The sequence below is a fragment of the Cricetulus griseus genome, chromosome 3, assembly GCF_003668045.3.
Source record: "Cricetulus griseus strain 17A/GY chromosome 3, alternate assembly CriGri-PICRH-1.0, whole genome shotgun sequence".
NCBI classification, from domain to species: Eukaryota; Metazoa; Chordata; class Mammalia; order Rodentia; family Cricetidae; genus Cricetulus; species Cricetulus griseus.
In genome coordinates, this window is record NC_048596.1 from 67,695,755 (window position 1) to 67,715,891 (window position 20,137).

The following is a 20,137-nucleotide window of genomic DNA, read 5'->3' on the forward strand; positions in this document are numbered from 1 at the left end:
GCAAAGGACCCCTTTAAAAGAAAGACCTCCACCCACTTATGCTCTCTTTCCCTCTCTCTTTCCCTGGGGCAGAAAGGACTTTTCCTATCTCTCTCTTCTCTTCTGTCCTCTCTCTCTCTCTCTCTCTCTCTCTCTCTCTCTCTCTCTCTCTCTCTTTTCTCTTTCCTTCCCCCTTCCCTCTGCTTTCTGATAAAACTTCTCACTTAAGCTCTGTCTGCCTGGTATGTTTGTTCCTCTTCCTCGGTCATCCTTACCTGCCATGGAATCCGCCAACATTCACCACGTTAAGATAAATCTTAACACAACTCAAGTTCAAGATTTTTTTTTAATTTTTTAACTAAAAAATAAAAATCCTAAATGTAAAAAGACGCAAAAACCTAAGAAAAACATGACTACCTGTGACCTCTCTCTACAGGTGAACAAACCCACTCTGGACAGTTAATCCAGCCCCTTGTACATCAATTGGCTACAAAAGACAATACTCTTCAGGGCCTCAGCATAAACTGTTTAAAATGAATTTCAGAGTCGATGGCCGGTCTTGATTGTCAGCTTGACTAGATTCAGATACCATGGAAACACAGCTCTGCATTTTGTGGCTATGAGGGATTTTCCTAGATTAGGTTAATTGAGGCAGCCCCAGCCTGTGGGTTGAGGGTGGGGGGGGGGGTGTTCTAGACTGTATAAACTGGAGAAAGTGAGCTGAGCACAGACATTCCTCTCTCTGCTCCTGACTACAGACACAGGTGCCCATCTATCTCACACCCCTGCTGCCCTGACTCCCTTACCATGATGAACTGTACCCTCAAAGTTGGAGCCAAAATCAGCTCACTTCCCTTCAGTTGCTTTTTGGTACCTAACACCAGGCATGCCCTTTGATGGCTGGTTTCTCTGCAAAAACAGGTTGGCTGCCATGGAGGGTATAAAAGGAACAACAACAAACGCTTTCAACACAGACAGGTGTGGTGATATCTTGTTTGTACAAATAAAGCCTATCTGAAGATCAAAGGGTGGAGCTTGCCAATAACTAACCATAGAGGTCTGGAGGTCTGTACACAGACAGGAAGTGAGATGGATGGGCAGAGAAAGGAATATAAGCGGGAAGAAATAGGAACTAGTCTCTTTTCTGCTGGGAAGCTAGTGAGGTAAATATGGCTTTGGCTTACTCCTTCTTCTTTCTGATCTCTAAGTTTTTACCCCTGTATCTGACTCTGAGCTTTTATTATTAAGACCTATTAGAAGTTGTGTTACAGTGCCAAATGCTTTCTGAGCTACAACTCCTTCAGCCCTCACAACCCAGTAAGCAGGTGGCCGTTAAAAATCCTCACTTTCCAGAGGAAGAAACTGAGGCCCAGGGAAATAGGAGTCTTCCTGGGGTCACGCAGCTGGCATGGACATCTAGGTTTCAAAACTGGAGCATCCTTCTCTCCCCTGCTAACCTGCTTCTCAAGGTGGCTGTTATCTTTCAAAAACAATCCAGTGTGTGTGTCCTCTGAGATATAGCTCTCTGCCCACACAGTAAAGACTCTCCCTCAGCCATCCCACCCTATAGGCAGGGTTCAGAGAAGGGCTTCACACTGCTGAAAGGGCAGGTGTGTCGGATCTCGGACCCCAGCTCTTTCCCTCAGCTAGGAGGTTTTTAAGGCAGTAAGATTTCTGAGCTGGCTCATTATTGACCCTTGTGAGGTTTTCCATGCTGAGCCGGACAGCCGGCAAGCCCTGGATAGCTCTGCACACGTCTCCTTGGCAGAGGTTAGCTCGGAAGGTGGTGTAGGCCTCAGCATCCCAGCCAGCCTCCCGCTGGCGAGTTCATCCAAGCACAACTCTGCGCATCCAACCAATGCATAATAAATTTAATAATTAAAGAATAATTAATTACACCTGAAACTTCTCACTTGGGGGTACAATTAGCCTCTGGCTCCTTTAGAATGAGTTGCCAGTGACTAATGGTGCCCTCAAGGAAGCATTTGTAAGTACAGTTAATTGTGTGCAAAATTGAACCCACAAATACTTGGGAGCATAAAAATTATTCCCACAAAAACAGTTTGTTCAAAATCCAGCCCTTAGTTTTTAAAAGAGCCCTGTGGCTGGTTCTACAGAGCCAGGAAGATGTTGGAGGCCTGCGTGGGGGGCCGCCCTCCCCTGCACCAGGGTCACCTGAGGGCGGAGGCTCCAGGAGGCAGAAACCCAGGCAGCCACACAGCAAAGCAGGACGTTGTGCAGAATCTGTAAGGAATTAATGAGAAGTTATGGGAAAGAACCGAGTAGGATAAAGCAAGATTTAAGTGCAAACCTCCTTCTTTGTTCTTTCAAACTTCTCAACCAAAACCAAATCCCTCGGAAGTCAGGAGACTGGTTACTGTCTTCTTGTTCTCTCCCTCACCTGAAATACCCCTGTCTGGATGTTTTCAAGCATCCTGCCACAGAGTATGAGAGGGGCACTACACCTGCCCTGGCACACCACTCTCTTACTCATCAGTGATGATCCAGGACTCACAGACCCAGTTCTGAGTCCTCAGGTGGTCTCCAAGGAGAAAAAAAACAAAAAACAAAAAAAAACAACAAAAAAAACTCAACTCTTCTTACCATCTGTTACCTAGCACCTCTCGCTCAATATCCCACAGTGTCCACTCCCAGCCTTATGTCTCCACCACCTGCTGTTTCCTCTACCCAAGATGCCCTTTCAGATACTCAATGCACACATGTAATCACTGAACTCACAGACAATGTGCATATGACTGACAGACAGGTATAAGGCAGTGCATATTTATACGAATGCATGCTCATACATAAACACACATGCTCATAATCATACAAGCAACCACACATACACATTCACAATGCCACATGTATATACTAAACACACAAATAAATGCATATGAACAGACATGTGTTTGAGCAATGCACATATAAATACATGAATGCCCATACAGTGCACTCATATACATACATGCCAAACTCCCACATATACACATACTTATAATACACACATATATGCTAAACACAAAACACATATAAATGCAAATAAGTTGGTATATATAAGCCAGTGCACACTTATGCATCTACATGATCATACACACTTATAAACACATATGCTCATAATCATACATGCAAACCCCCCACATATATATATTCACAATGCACGTGTATAAAAGTAACATACGTACACACATGCATACCACATATACTCTGGCACAGATACATAAATATGTATTCAGACATTCTTTTTTTTTTTTGGTTTTTTGAGACAGGGTTTCTCTGGCTTTGGAGGCTGTCCTGGAACTAACTCTTGTAGACCAGACTGGTCTTGAACTCACAGAGATCTGCCTGCCTCTGCCTCCTGAGTGCTGGGATTAAAGGCGTAGGCCACTACTGTCTGGCTTCAGACATCCATTCTTACACGCATACCCTGATACACATATGTACAAATGCATAAATACATATTAGCCATCCATACTGACATTTGCACACACATAAAAAACAGGGTGACTTGAGTACAGAAGTCACACATATATACATACACAGATAGTATGCCAATGTTTCCAAGGCTGCAAGCTTTTCCTAGCCACCTTACCCCCATAGATAAATTCTCTCTCTCCTCTGGGCCACTCTCAGACCCTTTCTTACTGTGATCAACTGACTTCCCTCCTGTTTAGAAGCCCTTTGTGACAGGATCTGTGGCCATCCCTTTGTACCCAGTGGCATCACCATGCCAACACATGGCAAATGTCCCTTATTGTTTAGGGGCATAATTGACAAGAGAACAAGGAAGGATCTTGAGTCTGTGTACCTGTGACAAATCCACATGGACTTACTCTAGAGCATTGTTACAGGAAACACTGAGGCAGGAGTCACCTTCTGGAACTGCCCTCTTGAAGGCACAAGGCAAAGGAGGCCCTGGTTCATTCCCCTCATTCAGGGAGAGGTCTGTTCAAAGTTCTCAGAAGACAGAAGCCACTGCCCTCAGCTCTGAGACTGAAGGTTTACTCCAGGCCACTCAAACTTCCAGGAACACCAACCTATGTTGTGTGCCAAGGGTCTACCAGGGTGACACACAGCCCCAGAGAGGGGACAAAACAGGATGAACATTGGATGAAGTGAGGAGATGAGCTTTCCAGGCAGAAGACAAAAGGGACAGGACTGAGGGCTGAAAAGATGGCTCAGTGGTTAAGAGAACTTACTACTTTTCCAGAGGGCCCAGATTCTGTTCCCAGCACATACATGACAGCTCATAACCATTTATAACTCCAGTTCCAGGGGATCTGATACTTTCTTCTGACCTCTGAGGGTACCAGGCATTCTTCCTTATGAATGCCTGGCCTTAGCTTGGCTTGTTGCTAGCCAGCTTTTCTTAAATTATCCCATCTACCTTTTGCCTCTGGGATTTTCCCTTTTTTTACTTCTATATACTTTTCTTTACTTCTTTCTCTGTGGTTTGCTGTGTAGCTGGGTGGCTGGGTCCTGGAGTCTTACTTCTCTTTTTCTTTCTCCTCCCTCTATTTATTCTCTCTGCCTGCCAGCCCTGCCTATCCTTTCTCCTGCCTTGCTATTGGCCATTCATCTCTTTATTAGACCAATCAGGTGTTTTAGACACATATATACAGGTAAAATACCCATACATATAAAAGCAAAAATGATTTTCTTTAAGGATAGAGCTGGAGAAAGCAAGAGATGGCAACAGATGTAGGGAGGTGGTTATATTGTGTGTGGCTTCTACTGCATGTGAAAGACATTTTGTCAAGCTTGGCAGAACTGAACTGGGAAGCCATTGCAGATTCCAAAAGAGAAAAACACTGGCCAGAAGTTCTTCAACTCCAGCAGAGAAATTTGGACTCTGTCTGCTAGGGAGAAGTAGGTAACACTCTATGTATGCTCTTGTTACACTGTGGAACCCTATCAATCTTTCCAAATTTCCTACTGATGCCATGGCCTGGAAGAAGCCTATTTCCCACCAGGAATCTTAGAGCCTTTGACTACTAGATGGCTGTCCTGTCCTCACCTCAGGCACAGATTCCTTCACTATCTATCCCAGACCCAACCAACAGTTGGTGCCAGCAAGGGTAGGAGAAAATGTGGTTGGCCCAGGATGGCATTTTATCCGCCTGCAGCCTCATGCCCAAAGAAGTGTTTGACAAAGGCCATTTCACACACACAGACACTTGGTCCTGGGTTTTGTCATGTTGCTTTTGGAAGACAGACACCCTTGGGGCCACAGACATGTGTCCTAAGTCTCTGGTTAGAAGTCTGCTTTCCTTTATTCATTTTCTTCTTGGCAGTTTCTCAGAGTGTCTCCCCATTGCCTTCTGCTGTGAGTGTGGGGGGTCCTGAGCATCTAGAAGCCCCTGGAAAGTCATGGCAGGGCAAAGCATCAACTCTGTCTCTTGGCAGAAGTTTCAGAACTTGGAGAAAATTTAATGAGAACCAAGGAGGGGATCAATTGCAAAATGAAACCCGTCGCTTAAGAAACCTTAATACTTGGCCTGGGGAGAGGTCTGTCCATTAAATTTTGCCTTGCAAGCACAAGGATTTGGGTTCAATCTCCAGAACCTATTTGTGGTAGTTTGAATGTAACCGGCCCTCTTAAGCTCATAGGGAGTGGCACTATTAGAAGGTGTGGCCTTGTTGGAGGAAGTGTGTCACCGTGGAGGTGGGCATTGAGGTCTCATAAATTCTCAAGCCTCGACCAGTGAGATAGTTCACTTCCTGCTGCCTGTGGATTAAGATGCAAGACTCTCCGATCCTTTTCCAGCACCATGTCTGCCTGCATGCCACCATATCTCACCATTATAATGAACTAAACCTCTGAAATTGTAAGCCACTCCATTAAATGTTTTCCTTTATAAAAATTGCCATTGTCACAGGGTCTCTTCATAGCAATAGAAACCCTAAGATTCTATGTTTAAAAAAAGACAAAAAAAAAAAAAAAAGCATGGTGGCAAACATTACCAATCCCAGTATCTGGGAGGGACAGAAGAATGTAATAATTGGAGATTGTTATGAATGGATGTCTTCTGGACAAGGCATGGCTGCTGCATCCTGAACTCACAGAAGCTATGGTTACCTGCACAAGACATGTACAATAGCAAGCCAGCCAAAATTCTAGCATGGATGGGGAGGGGCATATGGCCCCACTCCTAGCTGAAGACCAAGGTTGGGTCTTGTGTAAGAGCAGGAAATGCTGTTAATCCCTGTGTTGTCTCCAGCCCTCTTTTCTACTTTTCATACTACATGTTCTATCATGCCTTCCCCACTGAAGATTTCTCATAGCTCTTGTGAACAGAGCAAATGAGGCTTCACAGGCACAGGTGAGCACCATTTGTCTGTGCCATGCTCCTGGCCTGGGTGACTTGGTACACATTGGTGCATCTTTCCTATCTGACCCTCTCAATTCCGAGTCTGCGTTGAAAGTCCTCCCTAATTAGGAGGCTCCCTGCTCCCTGTTGGACTGACCTTTTGGGCCATGTTTATAATTAGAGTGTTGGACTGGCATTCTATTAACTGTAAAAATGGTAATTCTTAGATTGAGTTAATTGGTGGTGTCTGTGTGCAATGGTCCCCGAAGATACTATACATTACAGTAAATAAACCTCTGGTCAGCATCCCGTGACGTGCTCATGGGCTTGACAAATGCCCTGTCATACTGATGGGGACCCCAGTCATCTAGGCCCCTCCCAAGCACCCTCTGGACAAGCTTTTCAGAAGCAAGCCTACTCCTGGGAGAAGTAGCTTCCTGATTCTCTCTTTTTGTTTGTTTTTATTATTTCAAATTATGTATAGGTGTGTGTGTGTGTGTGTGTGTGTGTGTGTGTGTGTGTGTGTGTGTGTGTTCTCACATATGTTGATATGTGCACACAAATACAGGTACTGGGGAGGTCAGAGGCCATGATACCTAGAAGCTGGAGCTGCAGACCATTGTGAGCAGCTTGACATGTGTGCCAGGAACCAAGCTTGGATCCTTTGGAAGAGTAGCACATGGTCCTACCTGCTGAGCCATCTATCTGGCCTCCTCTTTTGATTTTTCAAGAAAATAGGCCAGTCGGGCAGATACAGTGATGCACACTTTTAATCCCAGAATTTGGGAGGCAGAAATAGGTAGATACCAGAGTTCAAAACCAGGTTTATTTATATAGTGAGTTCCAGGCCAGCAAGGATTAATTACACAATGAGAACCTGCTTAAAAGGTAAGAGAGAGCCTATCTGTGGTGGTGCAAACCTTTAATCCCAGCACTTGGGAGGCAGAGGGAGGTGGAGCTCTGTGAGTTCGATACCAGCTGGTCTACAGATGGAGTTCAGGACAGGCTCCAAAGCTGCACAGAGAAACCCTGTCTCAACACCCCCCAAAAAATGGGGGGGGGGAAGGAAGGCAACCATCAAGACCTTCCAGCCAAGACCCCTGCCACTCCTCTTTGCAGACACATGCCAACAAACCAAGTAAGATATTGCAAATGATTTCCACTGGTTGTGATGGAGACGGCTACACACTGATCGTGGAGTGGTTCTTACCCATCCAACCCATTGGAAAGTATTTGGTAATAGAGTCAAGAGCTCTAGCCGGGCAGTGGTGGCACATACCTTTAATCCCAGAACTCGGAGGCAGAGGCAGTGGATCTCTGTGAGTTCGAGGCCAGGCTGGTCTACAGAGTGAGTTCCAGAACAGCCTTCAAAGCCACAGGGAAACCCTGTCTGGAAAAACAAAACAAAACAAAAACACAAACAATTAAAAAAATGAACTCTAAAAATGCCACCTTGGTTTTTCATAAAGTAATGTTGCATTAGTTACCTTTCTTGTTGTTGCAGAAGATCTGAGTTCAGTTCCCAGCACCCACTTCTGGCAATTTACAGCCACCTGTAACTTTCTTCTGGCTTCTAAGGGCACCTGAATTCACATGCACATAGCCACAGGCAAACACACACATACATAGATGTAATTAAAAAATTAATTATAGAAGCCAGACATGGTGACATATGCCTTTAATCCCAGCACTTGGGAGGCAGAAGCAGGTGGGTCTTTGTGAGTCTGAGGCCAGCCTGGTCTACAGAGAGTGAGTTCCAGGACAGCTAGGGCTGTTACACAGAGAAATCCTATCTTGAAAAACCCAAAAGAATATAATAATAAAAGGCATGGTAGAGAGGCTGGAGAGATTGCTCAGAGGTTAAGAGTGCCAACTGATCTTCCAGAGGTCCTGAGTTCAATTCCCAGCAACCACATGGTGGCTCACAACCATCCGTTATGAGATCTGGTGCCCTCTTCTTGTGTGCAGATATACATGGATATATTTTGTTGTATACAAAACAAATAAATAAAATATTTTTTTGAAAAAAAGATGTTAAGCAGGGCATTGGTGGCACGCGCCTTTAATCCCAGCACTCGGGAGGCAGAGGCAGGTGGATCTCTGTGAGTTCGAGGCCAGCCTGGTCTCCAGATCGAGTGTCAGGATAGGCTCCAAAGCTACACAGAGAAACCCTGTCTCGAAAAAAAAAAAATTTAAAAAAGGCATGGTGGAGCACACCTTTAATACCAGCACTCAGGAGACTGAGGCAGGTGAATCTCAGTGAGTGGAGGCTACCCTGGTCTGCAAAGCAAATTCCGGGACAGCCAGGGCTACACAGAGAAACCCTGTCTTCAAAAAGAAAGAAAAATTTACATTATGAACTTGATATGGCAAATTAAACTGCAAGTTAAAAATAGACACTTACCTGTCTCAAACTTCCTTCAAAATGATCACAGTAATTTTTTTTTTTCCTCAGGCTTAAAGTTCCTGCAACATCTACTAGGAGTTCAGGGTTATGTGCTCCATTGTAGAAGACAGATTGACTGTGTGTGAGGGAGCAGGCTTCTCTTCAAGTATGTTGACAATGCAGTAGTTCTCAGATAATGCAGACAGCTCCTTGGGCGCACTGCACTCAGGCAGCACTCCAAACCCAGCACCTCCTCGTCAAAGCAGAAGCATCACCCCGCATTCTCTGCCACTGAATGGAGTCTGGAGTCTGAAAATGGACAGTGGTGCCCACTTGCAGGAGAGTGCTCCCACTCAAGTGCATTGCCCTCTTCTGTCTGAAACATCAGGCACACCGTCTTTCTGAGCCTCGCTGCCCCAAGGACAGACTCTACTCCAAGAGCCACTGCTCTTCCTCTGGTCAAGAGCTCAGCTCACACATCCTCTCTGGGTTTGACAAGGCACCACCAAACACCCTGCATCCCCCACAACTGAGGGCCTCAAATGAGAAGGGCCCCCAGGCTGCCCCGATGATGAACACTTTTTATGTTGAGTATCTTAAAAGCCAGTGCCCTAAAAAGACGACTGGTGGGAGTGAATTGGGAAAAGGGTTGACAGTAACCATATTTTATTTTGACTTTGTTCTCTTTTTTATAATTGTTATAAAAGTAGTACTCATTAAAGGTTTTTGTTTGTTTGGTTGGTTTTTAATTAAAAATGGCTGGCAGGATGGCTCAGTATGTAAGGGCAATTGCTGCCAAGATTGACAGCCTGAGTTCAACCCCAGGGACTCATATAGTGGAAGGAGAGAACCAAGACTTGTGGATTGCAGTCTGAACTCCACAAATGGGCAAGTGTCCGTGTGTGCACAGGCTCACAAGCCCCATCCCAAACACAAAAACAGCATATTCTTGTAAAATTGCCAAAAGCATATAAAGAAGAAAGTGAAAGTTGCTTCTCAGTCCTCCTGGTTTCACTTCCCAAAGTGTGATGGTGATAGAATCTACCCGGGAATTTGTTCTTATTATTCTAATCTTTAAAATTTGTTAATTTCGCCGGGCAGTGGTGGCCCACACCTTTAATCCCAGCACTAGGGAGGCAGAGGCAGGCGAATCTCTGTGAGTTCAAGACAAGCCCAGGACCGCCTCCAAAGCCACAGAGAAACACTGTCTCGATACCCCTACCCTCAAAAAAAAAAAAAAATTGCTTACGATCAAAAAGATGGTTCAGCGGGGAAAGGTGCCTGAGAATCTGAATTTGATTGTTGGAACCCACATGGTAGAAGGAAAGAATAGACTCCCAGAAATTGTCCCCTGATACCCTTGCGCTAGAACACACACACACACACACACACACACACACACACACACACACACACTATTGTAACAAAAATTTAATTGCTTATTTATATTAAAAAACTGGCATGAATTTGTCCTAGAAAATAGAGACAAGTACACAAGAATATATAAGGCTTAGTTCTAACCCCAGATGCCCTTGTTCATTTTCTATATAAACCTTTCAGCTTTTACTCTGTATATATGCACATGAAACATTCTAAGTTCTAATGTGCCTTTTCTTTATTAACTTTTTATCATTTATTTTTTATTTTATGTGTGGGGTGTTTGCCTACATTCATGTGAATCACATGCATGCCTGGTAACTCCAGAGGCCGAAGGAGGGCACCAGATCCCCAGGAACTAGAGTACAGATGGTTGTGAGGTGTCATGTCGGTGCTGGGAACCAAACCCAGGTCCTCAGCAAGAGCAACGAGTGCTCTTAACCACTGAGCCATCTCTCCAGCCCCAAACTTAGCCATGTTTTATGAGTAAGTCTACCCCACTGAAAATGTGATATTTCTCCTTTTTCCTGTCTTCTTCTAGGTGATGTTACATTTTCTGCTTATATAACCTTGAGACGCCCTGTACAAGTAGAATCATACAGTGTTAGTTCCCCTGGGCTGACTTACTTCACTTAGTCTTCTAGGTCTGCCCATGTTGTCATAAATTGCAGTATCTCCTCTTCCTTCTCGTCCTTCATCCCTTCTCCTTCTCTCTCTCTCTCTTTCTTTCTTTCTTTTTTTTTTTTTTTTTTTTGGTTTTTCGAGACAGGGTTTCTCTGTGTAGCTTTGGAGCCTATCCTGGCACTCGCTCTGGAGACCAGGCTGGCCTCGAACTCACAGATCTCCACCTGCCTCTGCCTCCCGAGTGCTGGGATTACAGGCGTGTGCCACCAACGCCTGGCCCTTCTCCTTCTCTGCGTTCATCCCCCTTCCCCCTCCTCTTACTCCCATCTTTTTTCCTTTTCTCCCTTCTTCTCGTATTCTCTTTCTCTATTTCACTCTCCCCTTCCCCCTTTTCCTTCACCTCATCTCAGTCTCTTCTACATCACCTCCTCTCTTCTTCCTATACCTCCGTCTCCTCTTATTCCTTCCCTTGACCTCAACTGTCTCCTCTATCACTTCCTTTTCTTCCATCCCCTCCTCTATCTCCACTTTATCTTTCATCTTCTCCTTCAGCTGGCCTTGCTATAGTCTGAACTGGCCTGAGATCATGATCTGCCTTTCTCTGTCTCTCCCTGTGCTGGGATTCCATGTGCCACCATGCCCAGCTTGGATTGCCTAGTTGTTTTTTTTTTTAAGATTTTATTTATTTATTATGTATACAGCTTTCTGCCTGCATGACCAGATCTGATTCAAGGTGGTTGTGAGCCACCATGTGGTTGCTGGGAATTGAACTCAGGACCTCTGAAAGAACAGTCAGTGTTCTTAACCGCTGAGCCATCTCTCCAGCCCCGTGATTGCCTAGTTTTTAAAGGCTTCTTGGTATTTTGTTGCATGTTTAATACCACATTTTGTTTATCTCTTAACCTGTCAATGGACAATTGATTTTTTTCCACCCCATTGGTTATTGTGGAAAACCCTACAGTGAGCACATGTATACAAATGTCTCTTGAAATACTGCTTTGAATTTCTTTAGCTATATGCCCAGAAGCTGGAGGTGTGGATCATATCATAATTTTATTTTTAATTTTTTGAGGAGCCTCCATACTGTTTCTGTGGGGGCTGCACCATTTGGTACTTCCACCCACAGTACACTGGGGTTCCCTCCAGTTTCTCCACATTTTCAACAATGCTTTTTTCCCCCCAGTTCTTTAATGGGTGTTGCGGGAGAAACCTCAGGGTGATTTTTTTGTTGTTGTTTCATTGCTTTTAATTTGTGAAGCAAGATTTTACTCTGTACCCCTGGATGATCTGGAACTCTAAACATCCCACATTGGCCTTCACGGTAATCCCCCTGCTTCAGTCTCTCTCTCTTTTTGTTTGTTTGTTTTTTTTTGGAGACAGGGTTTCTCTGTGGCTTTGGAGACTGTCCTGGAACTAGCTCTTGTAGACCAGGCTGGTCTCAAACTCACAGAGATCTGCCTGCCTCTGCCTGCCAAGTGTTGGGATTAATGGTGTGAGCCACCACCGCCCAGTCTGCCTTGATCTCTTGAGTGCTGGGATTATACTGGCCTTGCTATGGTTTTTATTTGCATTTCATTGATGGCTTTTGCTGGTTTTTGCTGGTGTTGAGCATACTTTCATGTGTTGGTTGAGCATTTTTTCAGCCTCTTTTTTTCTTTGCAGGTTATGCGTAGTGAACTTGTGGGTATAGTGTGCACGTGTACAATGCATTTTGGAGTGGGGATGCTCACATGTATAAGCAGGTGTGTGTGTGGAGTGTGTCTTTCTGGATCATTTGCATCCAGAGCTCATCAGTTCAACTGGCCAACTTGCTGAGGGGCTCCCCTGTCTCCACTTGCAAGTGCTGGAATTACTGGTGGGTTGCCACACCTGCTTGGCATCGTCATGGGTACTTAACTAGAACTCAGGTCCTCAGCAAGTGCAGTCCATGCACATAGAGCTATGGCCCCAGCCTTAAGCTCCTTTTTTTTTTTTTTCTCTTGCTGATGTAATTCTTTCTTTTTGGAGGTATGAGGGGGCAGGATTTGAGACAGGGTTTCTCTGTGTAACAGTCCCAGCTGTCCTGGAACTAGCTCTGTAGACCAGGCTGTCTTCGAACTCACAGAAATCCACCTGCCTCTGCCTTTGCCTCTCAAGTGCTGGGGTTTAAGGCATGTGCCACCACACCAGGCCATTTTGTAGTTTTCCTGCTCTAACCAGCTGCCTTGCTCCTGGATTTTATCATTAAGATAAAAATGGCCTCTGGATCTGGCATAAGCAAATGGCTGCAGAGACCTTGCTTCCTTGCTCCCGTGTTCCTCGCCTCCAATGAAGCCCATTGTCTTGCTCTGCTGTTCTTGCTAGCTCTTCCAGAATACAGTAAGGAACAGACCTTAAGTAATAGGGGGTTATTTTCAAGTGTTATTCTGTTTCCCTGAGCACAACTGTTCCCTGTTAATAAATGAAACTTATTGAAAACTCTTCTGGAATCCTCAGAAGTAGGCAGAGTTGGACAGTCTGTTCCCAGCCACCAGTGGTGACTGATGAAAGCAAGAAAATGGCTCCTTGTCAGCCTGACAGCCCTCCCAAGGAGTTCTCTTTGAAAAGGGAGGGTTTCATTCATTCCTCCATGTATGCCTTCCCATGAACTGAAAAGTTGTGACCACTTTGCAGCCCAGCCATTCAATGAGAGCTGTTTCAACCTTCACTTCAGCCAAGTCAGTGAGCCACCCTCAAAATGGAGTCACCAGGCCTTCCCTGATGATACTTCAGAAGTGACAGGGTTGGTGAGCTTGAGAGACCTTGTGATCCTATTTATTTTTTATATTTTATTTTTATATGCATTGAGATGTGCCATGGGTATTGAGATCCCCTGAAACTGGAGTTACAGACAGGTGTTGGCTGCCATGTGGGTGGTGGGTCTTGAGCCTGGTGCCTCTGAAAGAGCAGCCAATATCTCAACCACTGAATCATCTCTCCAGACCCTCTGGTATTTTTTTTTTAATAAATACATTTGGGGAGGGGTGCACATGCCACAGTATATGTGTGAAAGTCAGAAGACAATTTATGGGAGTTGGATTTTTGTTGTTGCTTGTTTGTTTTTCAAGACAGGGTTTCTCTGTATAGCCCTGGATGTCCTGGAACTCACTCTGTAGACCAGGCCGGCTTCGAACAAAGAGATCTGCCTGTCTCTGCCTCCCAAGTGCTGGGATAAAAGACTTGTCCCACAGCTCCAAGATTCTTAAGACCAAGCAATCCCTTGGTACTTGGCTTGAGAAGGAGTCACACATCAATGTGTTAGTATCAGTAGACCTGCTGTATATTTAGTTCAGTCCAGATTTATTATGAAAAAGCACAAACTTTATATGAAAATCCATATAAAATATACACCATGTTTGAGAAAATTGGATGTCACAAAGGACCTCAATAGGATACAAAGACAAACCCCAAATGGAATGCTCTAAAGAGGAAAATCACTCTAGGTAGTTCAGCTGCCTGGGGCTACACTTACTTGTAGGACCCAAAGGCAAGAAAAGAAGTTCCAGGACTCCCAGAAAGACAGGCAGGTAGTGTCAAAAGGATGCATGAGGGAATGGAATTCGGGTTCATGCAACCAGAGGGATGAACCTTGAAAACAGGTGAAGAAGCCAAAAGGCCAACTGTGTTTTCATACATACAAAAGGCAAAGGGACAGAAGGGAGATTCATGGATACTGGGAGATGGGGAAAAGGGAAGGTTTCTTTGAGGGTGACAAAAATATACTGGAATTGGGGCTTGGAAGATGATTTGGTGGTTAAGAGCACTTGCTGCCCTTTGTTTGTTTGTTTGTTTGTTTGTTTGTTTGTTTGTTTTGTTTTTAGAGACAGGGTTTCTCTGTGGCTTTGGAGGCTGTCCTGGAACTAGCTCTTGTAGACCAGGCTGGTCTCGAACTCACAGAGATCCACCTGCCTCTGCCTGCCAAGTGCTGGGATTAAAGATGTGCACCATCAATGCCTGACTGCACTTGTTCTTTCAGAAGACCTGAGTTCAGTTCCCAGCTCCCACATGGCAGCTCACAACCATCTATAACTCCGATTCCAGGGATTCTGATGCCCTCTTCTGTCATATAAGGGCACTGTACACATAGGGCCTTGTCATGGGTTATTTCTACACTGTGTGAAGATATAGTGCTGTGATTGGTTTAATATAGAGCTGAATGGCCAATAACTAAGCAGGAGGTAGAGGAGAGACTTCTGGGCAGAGAAAGAAGTAAGATATGAATCTAGGTGCACTTTGAAAGATACCATGGAGACACAAAGAATTGGGGAGAGGTAAAAGCAACATGGTAGAATGTAGATATAAAAAAAATATGGATTGGGGGCTGGAGAGATGGCTTAGAGGTTAAGAGCATCAACTGCTCTTCCAGAGGTCCTGAGTTCAATTACCAGCAACCACATGGTGGCTCACAACCATCCATTATGAGATCTACTGCCCTCTTCTGATGTGCAGATATACATGGAAACAGAATGTTGTATACATAATAAAATCTTTTAAAAAATGGGTTAATTTAAGTTATAAAAGCTAGTGGGAAAGCTAAGGCCAAGCTTTCAAAATTAATAAGTCTCTGTGTTGTTTTTGTTGTACCCAAATTCTGAACCCCAAAATCACCAAGAGACCCAATCAGATGCAAAAGCAAAGAATCTTTTATAGTTTAATGCATTAACTGTATTTAAGTTGGTTCCTTCATCTGTCTGACACAGCAGGTGGGACTAGAAGGACCTGGAGGGACCAAGGGGCAGGGAATTTATTTGGGGTAGAGTGAGGGACATGTCTAGGGGTCCACAACAGCCTCAGGATTGATGCACTTCTGGCCTTGGACTACCTGTCCTGTGTTGATTGGCCAGCTGCAACAGGTAGGTTGCTATGGCCTATAGCCCTCCCAGGGCAGTTGCTATGCTCTGCATTCCACTGTTATCATAAAGCACATCCAGAGCCCTTCGACTAACTTCTGATTGGTTCCTTGCCACATTGATGGTATCTGGCTTCCTAGTGAGGGGCAAGGTTGGAAGTTCGGGGCATGTTGTTGAGTCAGGGGCCTTTGTCTTGCTGGGTCTTTTCTGCAGCCTGTCATGGCTGCCAAAGCAGGGGGCTGGGTGAGGGGATGGTCCCTTCAGTTATTTGCTTGCTGTCAGTCTGTTGTAGAATAATAGTTAAAGATGTGTTACATTTGTTTATGGTATGGATACAAAGATTGTTACATTCTTTTTTTTCTTTTTTCTTTTTTTTTTTTTTTTTTGGTTTTTCGAGACAGGATTTCTCGGTATTGCTTTGGAGGTTGTCCTGGAACTTGATCTGTAGACCCGGCTGGCCTGGAACTCACAGAGATTCACCTGCCTCTGCCTCCCGAGTGCTGGGATTAAAGGCATGGGCCACCAACGCCCAGCCCACCTAAGATTGTTACATTCTTTTATGTTGCATTTGTTTAACTCTGTGAAACTGTGTTTCTTTGCCTGTCTAAAACACCTAATTGGGCTAGTAAAGAGCTGAAAGAGTCAATAGCAAGGCAGGAGAAAGGATAGGTGAGGCTGGAAGGCAGAGAGAATAAAGAGGAGAAGAAATCTGGGAAGAGAGAGCTAGGAGCAAGAGAAGGAGGACTGCAGGGGCCAGATACACAGCTACACAGCAAGCTATGGAGTAAGAAGTAAAGAAGGCATATTGGATAAAGATAAAAGCCAAGAGGCAAAAGATATAGGGGATGTTTTACCTTAAGAAAAACTGGCTAGAAGCCAGGCGTTGGTGGCACATGCCTTTAATCCCAGCACTCGGGAGGCAGAGGCTAAGTGGATCTCTGTGAGTTCGAGACCAGCCTGGTCTACAAGAGCTAGCTCCAGGACAGCCTCCAAAAGCACAGAGAAACCCTGTCTCGGAAAAAAAAAAGAAGAAAGAAAAAAGAAAAGAAAAACTGGCTAGAAATAAGCCAAGCTAAGGCCAGACATTCATAAGTAATAATAAGCCTCCATGTGTGATTATTTGGGAACTGAGTAGCAGACCCTTCACAAGAGCCAAAGAGTAAAAAACAACCACAGCAGTCTGATGAGAAACTATTACCTGCCACACATATTGAGGCAAAATACTCATACACATAAAATCTAAATCTAAATCTTGGTTTTAATGTACTGGCTTTAGATAATGGGTGTGGTTCACTGCAAAGGCTTATAAATGTTCTATAAACTACTGAAATGGAACACTTCAAAAATGGAGACATTGCCAAATGTGGTGGCACATATCTTTAATCCCAGCCCTAAGGAGGCAGAGGTAGGCGGATCTCCATAAATTCAAGGCCAGCCTGGTCTACAGAATGAGTTCCAGGACAACTAGAGAGACACTGTTTCAAAAATAAATAAATAAATAAATAAATAAATAAAACAAAGAGTTCAAGGTAGCCTGGTCTACATGAGTTCCAGGATGGCCAGGGCTACATAGAGAGACTATGTCTCAAGAATAAATAAACTAAAAATAAATAAACAAAAAAAAAAAACAAAGAATGGAGACATGTGAGGTAGATCTCAATATTTAATTGTGAGCATAACCTTTGGTGGAAAAATAGAGCCAGCCTAAGGCAGCCTAAGGAGAGTGGGAGACAGGATCAAAGGCGATCCAAGAAACTGATACACTGACCTCCATTGCCCTTCCTCTGGGCAACTGTTTCCCATTGGCTGGCTAGTAGGCAGCTAGTCTGGAAAGACAGCAGTGTATGGAGCAGCTATGGAGTAGATCTTAGATGAAGTCAAAATGACAGGGAAAGTAAAAACTGGGGTGGGGGTGAGCTTTCTAGCAACTAGCACAGAGAGAAATTGCCAGATCTGGAATGCTCATGGCAAGTTGTGAGAATGTCACAGTGGAGAAAGGGACACAGCAGCATGTTCCAACTGAGTATGTGGGAACGACGCCCCTCTTCCCTGGCAGCCCAAGGCTTTCTACTCTCACCAATGGGTCAGTGCCCCTTCGCAAGTGAGATGAGTACTGCACAATCATGGAACATAAAGGAAGATAGCACAGTGGCTTTGTTAGGAGTTTCGTCCTGGGGCTAGGAGATGGCTCAGGGGTTAAGAGCCTTGGCTGCTCTTCAAGAGGACCTGAGTTCAATTCCTAGCAACCACATGGTGGATCACAACCATCTATAGCAGGATCAGATGCCATTTTCTAGCATGCAGGTACACATGCAGAATACTCCTACATAAAATATACATACAATTAAAAATAAAGAGTTTGGTCCTGGCATCAAAGGGTGCTCTATATGATTATTCTCCAAGCCAAATTGCTGCCAGCTTCAGGAATTCAGCTATAATGGGAATGCAAGTGCCTGCTTGCAAAAGGTAATTCCAGCTGGGCTGGTTGACTGTTTCCATCCCTTCAAGAGGAACAGGAAGGGTCATGGGACCCTCACCTAATTATCCAGCTGCTCTATGCAAGTCTGCCTCAGGGAAGGGCTAGAGCATATAGGGCTAGAGCATACTGCAGCAAAGGGCTAGAGAAGACTAGGGGAGAGACCCCACTCTCTGTGTCTGTGAAAAAGTCACCGTCTCTGATGGGTAAAGACTGTCCAGTGGCATTTTGCAGGAGATCATCCACACTCCAATAAGAAAGCCCTCACCTGTCCTCTGCAAGCAAGTCCAATAAACTTGTTAGCTCCCCAGAGTGGAATCAAACTTTGGTTTGTTGTTGGGACCTTAGGAGAAGGGGTAGACATGGCTTATGTCTCCTCAGAGAAGTAAGTTTAACAGCAGAGAACTCAAGCTGACCCCTGTTTTAACAGTTAATTCACTTTGACCTGTGAAAACAGACTTAATCTTTCTAAGGATTTATTTACTTATCTTTCTTCTCACCTTCCTTTCATTATTATTATTATTATTATTATTATTATTATTATTATTATTAGGTTTTTTGAGACAGGGTTTCTCTGTGTAGCTTTGGAGCCTATCCTGGCACTCGCTCTGGAGACCAGGCTAGCCTCCAACTCACAGAGATCCGCCTGCCTCTGCCTCCCAAGTGCTGGGATTAAAGGCGTGTGCCACCAATGCCCGGCTCTTTTTTTTTTTTTTAATTTTTTTTTTTTTTTGAGACAGGGTTTCTCTCTGGCTGTCCTGGAACTACTTTGTAGACCAGGCTGGCATCAAACTCACACACTTGCCTCTGCCTCTCAAGTGCTGGAATTAAAAACATGTGTGCCACCACCACTTAGCTCCTTCCTTTCTTCTTTTATTTTTATTTATTTATTTATTTATTTATTGAGACAAAATCTTGCTATGTGTCCCTGGCTGGCCTAGAACTTGCTGTGTAGACCAGGCTGGCCTCCTCAAATATGCAGCAATCCTTCTTCCTCTGAATCTAGAGTGCTAGAATTACAGCCTGTACCACTATGTTTGACTAAGCCATAGTTTCTACATCTGCAAAATGGGAACAGTTCTCAGATAGACATAGTAACGCAAGTCTTTGATCCCAGCACTTGGGAGGCAGAGGCAGGAGAATCTCTGTGAGTTCAAGGCTGACTTGGTTCACATAGTAGGTTCTAGACAGCCAGAGTTACATAATGAAACCCTGTCTTAAGAAGAAAGAAAGAGCCGGGCATTGATGGCGCAAGCCTTTAATCCCAGCACTTGGGAGGTAGTTGCCTTTTTGAGGTGGGATCTTTCTTTGCTGCCAAATCTGACCTTGACTCCAGATCTTGCTGTCTCGGCCTCCTAAAGAGCATGCCCAGTGTAACTCAACTCAAATGGGAATAATCTCAAGTCTAGATCTCATAGGAATATTGTGAAGATAAACGCAATAATGTTTGGCAAGTTCACCATACTATTCCTGAAACATGGTCAATGCCTAGCAAATGTTGGTACAGTAGGTTATGATGAGGTTTGAAGCTCTCCTTTATATTTTTCCTTATGTTTAATTAACTGTGTGTGCCTCATGGGTACTGTACCCACAGAGGCCAAAAGAGTATCAGATCCCCTAGAACAAGAGTTAAAGGTACTGTGGGCAGCCTAGTATTAGTGCTGGAAACTAAACCCGAGTCCTCTGCAAAAGCAGCAAGCATTCTTAATTGCTGAACCATCTCTCCAGCCTCTCCTCTTTTTTATGTTTTTGAAACAGGATCTCATGTATCCCAGCTTTGTCTCAAAACCACTATGTAGCCAACCATCCTGTCTTCACCCCCCAAGTGCTTGGATTACAGGCATGCACCATGACACCCAATTTATGTTTGTATACGAAGTATCAAACCCCAGGCTCACTCTATGCATTCTAAGCAAGCATCCTTCCAACTGAACTACATACATTTCCAGTCCCTCCATCCTCTCATTCTCTCAGTTTTAAATTTGTTTGTTTTTATTGTTGTCTATACATGCACGCTGTGAGAGGCAGCAGGTGTGAAGGGTCACATGTGGAGGTCAGACACAACCTTGCGGAGTCAGGTTCTCTCCTTCCACAGTTATGTGGGTTCTGTGGATTG